Source organism: Pollicipes pollicipes, unplaced genomic scaffold, assembly GCF_011947565.3.
Source record: "Pollicipes pollicipes isolate AB1234 unplaced genomic scaffold, Ppol_2.1 Scaffold_6052;HRSCAF=7182_pilon_pilon_pilon, whole genome shotgun sequence".
Taxonomy (NCBI): Eukaryota; Metazoa; Arthropoda; class Thecostraca; order Pollicipedomorpha; family Pollicipedidae; genus Pollicipes; species Pollicipes pollicipes.
The window spans coordinates 9,530,029-9,541,319 of NW_023596805.1; the positions used below are offsets into that span (position 1 = coordinate 9,530,029).

Below are 11,291 nucleotides of genomic sequence, written 5' to 3' on the forward strand. Positions count from 1 at the left end.
ATCGGTCCCAGAGCGGACACGTTGTTTGCCCCCACTAGCATGGAAAGGTCAGCTGGCATCTGGTCAACGGGGTCAACCCGGCCCGGGGAGGCCATGTCGCAGTACAGAGCAACACGTAAATCTCTCCGCAACCATCTTGTCTAGCAAAAGGGCGGAGACAAAATCCTCCCTTGAGCTGGCGCCAAGACTCGGGTAGTGTGTTCAGGGTAAACGCAACAGTCTGTGTCTAGCAAGCACCCTGAACCTAAATCCACCGATGTAAACCAATGAGGATATTTTCAAGCGCGTCACTCACGCGGAAAACTGGAGTTCTTTTTCTCTCCTTCGGCTTTCACTGTATGTGAGCCGCCAGCTAATGTTTATTTGGTGCGCCCAACTGCTTAATTTTTTGTAGCGAGACGACGCGTGAGGAGAGGTGGGGGCACGCGAGCAGAGGTAACCCGGTCACGTAACCCTTAACGGTTTGAGTATGGTCGGGATGATGTGCTGCGGTTATGGCCCGTTCAACGACATGACCACATTGCGTGAATTTCACCCGCCTACTTTCCTTGGCGACACGTCTTGGCGACACGTCACTCGTCATCCACTTACGTCGGAAACTTCATGAAGTGAACTAGCTAGCTACTTTACAAGCGCACAATGTTTAATGCCGCATGCTAGTTTAACTAGTGAACTAGCTTCATGAAGTTTTAACTAGAGCGGCGCAGCAACACAATAACAAAAACAACTTAAGCTGCAGCTGCTCAGTTTGACCATGGACCTCATGATATCCGAAGGTCCGGGCTGTCAAGCGGAATGATAGACTCAGAATCCGTCGTGTTCAGTCGTGCCGGGTCTTTGCGGGTGACAAAGCGGGTCTCATGCTCTGCCACTTCCGTCTATTGATTTGCTCGTGCTGTATTCAATGGATGGCTGTTGCTTGTCGCCAAGGGGGTCCTTTGGCGGCGTTTCCGGAATTCTAAATGTGTAGCCTGTCATCCACGCTGTGCTATTATCAGCCATTGGGTACCCCAACATCGCCGGGGGAGAGGGGAGGGTCTGAGAACTGGATAAGTACATTCTATGTGATTATTTTGTCTAAAAATAGCGGAAACAGGATTTCGGCTCCGGGTCCTTCCCGAATCTTCCTTCCTCGAGGCTTGAGGAAAACATAGCGCGATGGCTTGTCTCCGCTGTTTTTAGTAAAAGTTTGGTATCACAACACTGGTTTCTCATTGCCGCGACTTAGTACTTTGTTTAATGATGAGTCTCAAACCAGCATTTTGCTACGCAACTATTCAAGGCATACAGACACACACACACACCACACACACACACACACACACACACACACACAACACACCACACACACACACACACACACACACACACACACACACACACACACACACACACACACACACACACACACACACCACACACACACACACCCACACACACACATATATATATATATATATATATATACACACACATATATATATATATATATATATATATATATATATATATATACCATCGATGCGTGGCACGCCTTGGCTACGGGCATTTCTAATTTCACATGGCCCATGTACCTGAGCTGCAACCTGCAAGCAAACGCGCCCGTGCACGTGCTGAGAGGGCACACAGCAATGGTGCCCAAAAGGTTTGCAACGTTCCAGCCGTCAAAGAAAATCGATATTACATGGACAATCATTGGTAAACAATTCTACCTCATGCAGGTGTCCCAGGTAACATACAACGCACGCAAACGTCGTCTACTAGAGGGATTTAAGCGCGGCAGGGGGCATGTCTGATAAACTGAACATTCGGGGTGTTACGATGGAGGATCGTGCAATTCAGCCGTATATTTAAAAATAGATAAAGGAAATTCATGCAGATCACTGTATAGTGAGATGCTTGCAACACCTTGCGCAATGCATCAGAGAGTGCAATGAAGCTTACCTTTACACCCTTGTTGTTCCCGTTGGAAGATCTACTTTTAACTGAAAGCGATAACGAAATAAAATACTACAAATCTTTATAAAACTAAGACTCTCGCGTTATTAAAATATGTTGTCCGTCGTTGCCCCAGTCCGGGAAGCCCAAGTCTCTCTCAACCACTCAGCAATAACGGAATGTTCCGAAGCTGCAAGTCACTCGCCAACGACGCAACACTCTTCGCCGGGAGCCAGTGACTGCGCTTCCTGACGCACGCAGTTCTGGCACGTGGTTCAAATGTCAACGCTAGATGTCACTAGGCAGCATCCGTCGCCCCAGCGCAGCGAGGTTTTGTTTGAAGGTGTATTCTTGAGTTTAAAGCCCAGGGAGCACATGATACGTTTCCATCGGGGTCGGGTACATAACTCAAAACTCCTGTCTGCTTCTGGTCCAGCCTGAAAAAGAAGGAGTCGGCATCAGGCGTCATTTTGTCATTTCAACTGAATCGAATGTGTTGCACGATTTTTGGGGGGAGGGCCATGCAAGACAGCTCACCGCAACGACCTTGAGCACATCAGTCATCGGTCTAGGTGGAGCAATTCCATTCATCGGACAAGATGCCGGAAAAGCGCATTGTAATGACATCCGCACAACGCACCCCCCTCCCCTACACCCCCCCCCCCCCCTTGTCCTCATCGCCACTCTAATCACCTTGGCCAGTTGACCAGCTGGCTTGGTCCTAGCAACTTCCAAAGCGCGCCTGCAGGCATAAAATCAATGGCAACGAAACCAACCCTGGTAATGGACGACGGGATTCGCGCATGGACGGCTGAGCAGGTTCAGGTTTTGGAAGGCCAGCATCAGTTGAATTTGTGCCTGGTGCCTACAGCGAAATAGCTGCGAACAACCAGCGGGATAATCGACGCTTTTCCCCCGGTAAACCACCCTGTTATCTAAGGGCATCTTACGTGTTTTGGTTTAGGTCGCACGCTGTCTTTTGCAGCCGACTGCATGCGGCTTCCAAGGATCTCGATGAAGGGTGTAATTCCTCAAGCAGGTAGGTGAGGTCAGCGCCCAGCCCTATTTATTCTCGCCCCCCCCCCCCCCCCTCCAGCCAACTTAACAGCCGCTGGGCGTGTTACTCAACTTTGGATTGTCACCACACCGGTCGTGCACATTCAGATAGGGGACGGAGATCAGGTTTGGCATCTACACTCAGCCACACGCACAGAAGTGCACAAGTCCAGGGCCACCACGCCGAGCCTCTGCTCGTTTAGCAAAATCAAGCTCCTCATCGCGTTGAATTTAAAAACGCCTCCTCCGACCTCGTTTACATGGTGCCTCGCGACTTGGCGTTTCTCATGTTTCGAGGTCATGTGTTATCGGCCGAGTCACCACGTGACTGGATCTGCACCTTCCGTGTGCGTCCCATCCCCTGGGTCTCACCTCTCGACATCTTCAGGCCTTACCTGCTGAGCTCCTCAGCTCTGACCTCATGCCTGCCTCAGGTCTGACCTCCTGACCTCCTCAGATCTCACTTACTGAACTCAGGTCTCATCTTCTGAACTTCTCACGTCTCACACCCTCACCTCAGGTCTCACCTACTAACCTACTAACCTCCTCACCTATCATCTAATCTTCTCGGGTCTCATCCCCGGACGTCCTCAGGTCCGATCTCCTCGGCCGACGTCAGCAGCAGTCCGAGGCGCCGACCGTGGCCGCGAAAAAAACCACTCCGACTTGAATATTCCGGCCACAGTTCCCCCAGCCCATTCTTCAGCCGGTGCTAGACCGTTCTCCAAGGCGACCGTTGTCGCCAGGAGTTCTCAACTCTTGGCGACACAAGTAATGACTCGAATTTCTGCCTTTCATGAAGAAACAGCAGCAGGAGGCGAGTGCCACAGCCGACACGACTCAAACCCTGAATATCCTCCTCTACACCATAACCGCACTTTGCGGCTATTCAGAGCTCGATGCCAAGCATAGAAGCTCTTTGAGTGACCTTTTATCGCGACTGGAACTGCCGCTAGCGTGCAAACTCGGACCAGAATACGTGCCTTTTAAAGCAGCATTCTTTCAGCTGCGCCCGCCCGCCCATTGCCATCAATTCTCCAAGTCGAAGCCGCCTTGGAACCCGGGTATTGATCTTCTTCCGTGAGTGGGTGGTGCCCACCACCCCCTACCATCCGGCGCCCAATGACGTCACTACGAATTGGAAGACACTACAATGACGTCAGACTTGTCAACTGGTCGGCGATTGTGACGTCAGTGATGCACGGCGGATGGGCGATTGGCGGGGGAGGCAGTTGGCGTGTGGGTTGGCGAAATTGACGGAACTTTCCGTCGTGTTTTACGGAATGTTTGAGATGAGGCATTAGGGCGACAGGCGGGATAATTGTTCGGGATGCAATCCTGACCTGACATCTCTCCACATTTTCTAAACACTAACCTGCCAATATATCACCAAGTATTATCATTGTGATTATTATTATTTTTTGTTTTGTTATTTTTCATTATTTATTATATAGTTTTTTGTTTTTTTGATATTATATATATGTATATATGTGTATATATATGCAGATATATGTGTATATATATATACATATATATATATATATGTATATGTATATATATATATGTATATATATATATATATATATATATATATATATATATATATATATATATATATATATTATTGGGCTGAATACATCACTGCTATTATTGGAGGCGCACTGCATGCACTTCGTGAAAAGCAGATACCTTTCACTGGGCACGTTTATGTTACACATTGTACCGCGCTCTTGTGTGTGTGGAGCTCGGGAGAGGCCGGCATGGGGGTGAGGATACATTCAGGTGGTACTGGTACGTCGGAAACGCCAATGTACCCACTTAGGTCATGAAATAATGAGAATATGTGCTGATAACACACATCACGGCGTGTTGGTTCTCAGCACAACAGTCCGGCGAAAGCTGCAAAATTGCGCACAATTAGCCATAGTTTCCATGTATTTTGGGAGCTCGAACCGCGTCTTCATTAATGTATTTGGGGAGCTCTATAAGCGTCATCAGAGTAATTGGACTTGTATTCCACTTGATGCAAACCACCAATGATGAAATAACACACATACGGGGCAAGCAAATGTCCCCGACGCATGTCAAACCACGTTACAAAACATGTCGCATGTCAAAACACACGCTACAAAGCTGGTGGCGTGCTCCGGCGTTGATTCGCCACCACCCCGACCGCCACCCGCGCGCCACGATCGCCGCTGCCGCGTCACAGCTCGCCGCCCCGCGCTGCCCCACTTCTGCGCCATCGATTGCCGCGGGCATACCGGCAATGACCCACTTGCTACCCTCCCCTAGCATGTCGCCAAATAGCCGTGGGACCGCACAGACGCCCCCCTCCCCCCCCCCCCCCCCCCCCCCCGAATGGTTCGCTGGGGACCCCGCTCACCGCAGGGCAAACAGCACGTGCGCTGCCGCCGACGCGCGCGCGTGATTCCTTCGTTTGTCGAGTTCTTTCAAGGGAATGCACCCACCTAGACCGGTCCCCAACTTCGTGGATTCTTCAGCAGGCGGTACATTCTGATCCTGAAATGTAGTTCTTCAACCCTATTACAGAGCGATCACGACAAATCTCGACTCTCGAAAATCTCGTATCTTCGGATCTCTGCATGTTTCATATCTTGCAAATCTCTGTGCTTTACTTTCCAGGGTAGGGCTATGGGCTGAACTGTAATCATGAAAGTACCACATCACTGCCTGGTTGCCGCCCTCCATTAGGGCAGTACTAGCATCAAAACTATATGGAAATTTACGTGCAAAAAAGGAATATAAAAATACAACTTTTAGCCAAGCAGAACAGTGCGCAACAACTTAAATGTTATTGTACGATGCACTAATGACTTCACTATCGTATTGGAATGAAATAAAATAAGCCACAAAGTGCAATAGGAAGATGATAGATACTACTAACAAGAAACAACAAACCGCATATCTAATTCGAATTTGAGACCCAAGTCAAGGGTGTACCACACAATATTAATAAGGGTGCACGGTCGCAGAAAGGGTCTGTTATCGACAAACGCAACAACTTGTCAAGCACTCAACTCCAAACCATTTGTTGTGGGTCACTTATAATGTTCTGGTCGATCATGATTGCCAAAGTAGGATGTGTTCTCAGTGCGTGTGCCTGACTGGACAACGATGTGACACGAGTGCAGTTGCGCAGGAATGTGTTGACGAATGCGAGAAAGAAAAGGGCTAGTCGAATGCGTCACAGGGCCGTCCTGCACGATTTGAGTCTTGCGCGACTCACTGAAAATGCTGCATATCGGTGAAGGAACTTGTGAAGCATTATGGGGCCCGCGGGTGTCGCATACTCGTTGTTTTGTCATCTCGCATTGTATGTGTGCTTTGTCATCTCTCCCGAAGATTGGTGGTCTGAGCCTTTGGCTACATAGCTCGTCAGTTCATATCAAGATAGCCTTTTGGGAATCTGATCACCTCCGAGCCGGAAGCACCAATATTTGCATCCAGCGAAAATTGGTATTCAACGATCGTCAATTCTTGTTTCAAGTGCATTTGGGGCATACAGCCCTCTCCCTACGATGTTAAATTATCGTGGCTTTGTTTCACAAGCCACCATGGTGCAGACATGGGAATACCTGCACCAAGGTGATTTTGTAGCTGCCACTAACAATAACAGAGATAATGTTTTCAAATTGCGAGCTCTTACTACAAACTCGATTGCACAGCATCCGACAACAGTTGAGCTCCAAATTGCGTCCTGCAACGGCCCCAGGAGACGTTTTTTTAGGATACGCGGCAGGACAAGTCACGGGTTGTTTGAAGAGAATGTGTCCAACGTGTTTCTTCGGCTATAGGCGTCGGCGTTTGAATGAAGGGAGTTAAGATAGAGCTTATCTAAAACAAGCTGAAAACGGTGTTTACTCGTGAGTAAAGCATGGCAAATATTGAGTACTAGGGTTGGATCAAGGAGCAATGGGAGCAGGTGCTTGGCTTCTCTCCACTCCCCACATAACTCAGCCTAAAGCTAGGGCCTCCTCTAAGGAGTTTGCACTGGGCGGGACGATAGTTTCTTGCCCATGCGTAACAGGACAAATCTGACGTAACACACAAGAGCACGTGAATATTTCGTTGAATGCGCTTTGGGCGGGGAGATTTGCCAATCCAATGTAAGGATTTTGCGTCGCATTTATTCAACATGTATTGGGAGGACCCGGGCTAAACGACTTAATAAAACAATGCGATCTTACTAGTAAGGTCGGGTATGTCGGAGACTACCAGCAATACAATTCGCATAGGTAGCAAACACTATTTGTAAACATAGCGAAATCGCAAGTGAAGATGAGACACCGGGCAATTAGAATGGTAGAACTGCAATTGGTATTCTAAGCTGGAAAGCAATATGGTTAAGATCTTGTGCTTTCCTGCCATTGCCATGATGTACATCGATCATAATAATACGCGTGATGCGTACATAGGTTTCAGGCAATGTAAATGATGGCAAGAGGTTGAAGGCCACGTGAATAAGTGTGATGTCCGTACCCGTACTCGCAATACGCGCGATGCTTTTTTACATTTACGATTTCAACATGTGTAAGGACGTTTGTTCTATAGCTAAGGACACAAACATGCGTAGTGAATTGCATTTTCCATGGTTATTTTGGTCTGTAGCTGTGCGCGTATGTTCATATGTAAGGCCTGTCAGTGAAGTATAGAAAATCGTCGCCCACGCACGCAATCTGGTAATCTCTCAGACCATTGAATTGTCTAATGGTTTTGAGAGGAGAAGACCTTCTGATCAGCCTTGCCAGACATCCAGTTTCAATTTTTTTTACACTTTCAAAGGGAGTTGTCATTTACGGCAAAGGCAATTTTGGGTGAAATCTTGACGTTTATGCCGAATTAGTTCAAATAACCATCTGCCGAGCACAAATGTACAGCAAGTGTCTGTATGACGTAATGACCATTCAAGTTCAAGATCACGTGAGATAAAGTCCTGAAATAACTCAGGGCAGTCTATGTTGGCGTAAGGTGGCCGCGAAAGAATGCGAGGGATTAGTGATGGGCCTGTCTATTACGCTAATACTATTGTCACGCACCAGTATTTTTAGCGCGAGATTATCCGCAGTCAATATTGTCGCAGGTCTTGGGAAGCATTCAGACACCGATGGAGTTAACGTATTTGTGAAATGACTTCCCCGTCTCCCCCTCCCCCCTACTCTTTGTTTAGCTTCCTGAATATCATCCATCGCTATCCCCCTGAGCGTGTTACAGGAAGTCCCCACAGTATATAAGGGACGCCGACACAAAAACATAACTTTTGCAATAAATTTGAATACTTGGCTGCCATAAAGCATTCTGGGGCTCCTCAGATGACTTGAGACATTCTTGCATCACTACTTTGAAGTTAACGGTGGTATGCACTGACAAGAACTAGCTTCATTCCGTAAGTCATATTCAAAGCCTCGCGATACGGCAGAAACAAGAGTTGACCCCGTTTGTCTTTCACTGACAGCACAGCAGGCCGCCTGAAAAAGGCAGCTGAAAATTATCTAACTTGAAAGCAAAGACCACCTGCCGGCTGCTTTCGCTCTGAGACATTGGGTGCCGCATTGGCAGAAGATGCCTTATTGGTTCTGACCCCACAACAGAAGGTGGCTAGACCATCCAAAGTTAGCAGAGGTTGGATGGAAGGGAAGGGGGCGAGATGGGGTGGGGGGGGGGGGTTATAGACTCGGAAGTTTCCAGCAAGATGGTAATACACCTGTCCACGACTGTCCCCCCCCCCCTACCTTCCCATCCATAAATATATAATGTTCGGAACTATTTCATGTTCCACCCTATGCCTACCCCTTTGAATACGACGTTGGTGCAACGCAGCACCTTCCACACTTTCTTCTGCACTTGCCTTTCGCCGGGAGGGTCGGGGAAACTTGGAACTTGCACAAATTGGAGAAGAATGTCTGCCAGCGGAACCTGCTTTGCAATCCTATGTGAAACAATCGGCATGCTACGCTCAGAGCAGCTCAAAATGAATTGACTTACAAAACAGTTCGACATTACATGAAACGAACCATAGATTCTTCACACGGATGTCCACCTCCACTTCCGAAGTGGTGGGGCACACAAAAAGCTTTCTGTGCCGACAGAGCGTTCCATTTTACCGCGTCTTCCGAAGGGCCACGTGTCAGATCGCCAGACACGCCTATGTCGGGTCGACAAGGTGACATGGGGCGTGGGCGAAGTGGCAATGGACGTGGCACGGGCATGGGACCTGGTAGCCAACCATCAACACTACCGCAGGTTTACACACGCCGAAAAAGAGACGGCTCGTCGTCATGGGATACCCAGCCGAGTGACGTCCGCCGCTTCCTCTGAACACCTTGCAGCATTTTTCGCGACGCTGTTGCATAGCGAACAATGGCATCTACTTGCGGAAAGCCCACGAGGTCGTAGCGTGCTGGGCGAGGCGAGGTCATAGAGAGGTCATAGCGTGACCTGATGTCGATTCTGCGCACGGCTACCCTGCGCAGCGCATGGCGGTCCCCACCTGGCGAGGACCTCGAAGGCCACCACAGCAAGGATTCCTGAGACGCCTGAGCGGCCTCGGCGCGGCTCGTCTCCACCGGGGCGTCTGCGGACTGCTCGAGTTAGGCCCGAATCAGGCTCGAGTCAGGCCCGAGTCAAGCTCGAGTCAGGCGCGACCGCGTGATGACTCACCTCCGTCGGGGCGCGGGTGTCGGTGGCTGTCGAGTCGGCGGTCGTCCCTTCGACCCGACGTCGGCTTCGGTCGAAGCCGGCTGACGTCATGCCGCGGCCGAACGCTATTGATCGGCACGGCGGGCGCTGGCGGATCGGCGGCCGCTGATTGGTCGGGGTGGGCGGGGCCTTGCCGGAGGCTCGGCGAGCGCGCGGACGTCAGGGGTCGCGGGGTCAGCGGTGAGCAGGACGGCATTCATTAGCGCTGGCATCAATCGCCGCCGACTGCGGTCAGCCAGACACCTGGAAGACGCGACGAGTGCGCATCTCCGGAGGTGGGGGATCGCCCGGCGGTTGGGCGCGAGCCAGGGAGGCCAAGGTTACTTGAAGGTCGCGCAGCTGAGGGGCGGCGCTGATTCCGACAATGCTTTATAGATGGCGTCCGGTGGGACCACTTCATCCAAATTCAAGACAGCGAGGGCTTGCAAAATTGGTGCAGTGGAACGCTCGCGCCGTTACAGCTTGCTTGATATCAAGTAGATGGTTCTTCGAAGCGTTCGAAGACAATTGTTCAACAAACGCGCAGCAGAAGACTGGCATCATGCATATCAGCACATCTCTCACTGAAATAATTACCCTCCTGAGAGTTCAAAAGACCAGGCCGAAGCATATTCATCCGGCCTTCTTTCCTCGCTCAGTGTTCCATCCTGAGTCCAAACAGCAGACCCTGACGCTTCCTTAAACCCAGTCCCTCCGCCACGAGCTGCGGGCCGTTAGCCTTAAGCTGGTGAAAGCGCCTCGATATAGGAAGCTCAGCCTAAGTCCCGCATTGCCCCACAGAAGGATCCCTGTGCGGACCAAGTCTCGAAGCCAGTGGCTCCATGATGGCAAGTCTTGCCCCATCACTTACCCATCTCCTTCGTTCCCAAGTCGTGACATAGTCATTGCTGGCCGACAGGACTCCATTCGTCCTCTGTCCTCACTCGTCGCTTCATGATACCGCCTGCAGCGTGACATCTCGGAGAGTGAGCTGCGACCTTCAGCCACGAGTTGAACCGAGGGTTTCACTGACGGCGGTCCCACCAAGACGCCCGCTGTAGCCGAAAAGACTCTTTTCGTTACCTGTACCCCGAGCAGGGATACATGTCATGAAAAGAGGTTTCTTGCTATGGTCCGACATCTTACTATCCCGACATTGCCCCTACACTCTCCCCTCTTTTTCATTTAATGGCTTTGGAATGGCTGATGCAGGCAGCCAGGACTACACGTAAGGTCACAAGTGGCGTCATCTGGTGCACTGGTTCGGTGGGCAGACCGTGGTGCCAGGTCCGAAACAAACGGTGCCACGTGGCGCTGCTACAGCAGGGAGGGTACTGAGTGTTCTCCTCGATCAACAACTCACAAGGGAGGCCCACATCGTCGCGGTCGTTCGACGTTGCAACACCACCATACGTGATGCGTAATACGGCACGTGATGCGTGCCGCCAGCCGGACATGTGCAGACCCACGTAACCAAGGATACAGGTCGAACGTTGGCCGTGATTGGTCGGGTGATAGCCCAGGCCTCTGCATTGTGCGTGCTTTCGCGGTCTGCAGCCGTGTGCGGTCAACCACGTGACCCGCGGGCCGGAACGATG

At 50.4% G+C, this 11,291-nt stretch overlaps 1 protein-coding gene across 1 annotated transcript in view; it reads right to left on the reverse strand.

Annotated features, from left to right (window-relative positions):
• The window catches only part of LOC119104819 (high-affinity choline transporter 1), a gene marked incomplete at its 3' end in the record, with an annotated part of 37,160 nt that extends 27,405 nt beyond the window's left edge, over window positions 1-9,755 (reverse strand). Inside the window, 2 exon segments of the mRNA XM_037228536.1 lie at window positions 1,945-2,375; window positions 9,676-9,755.
• Window positions 9,756-11,291: the final 1,536 nt, after the last annotated feature.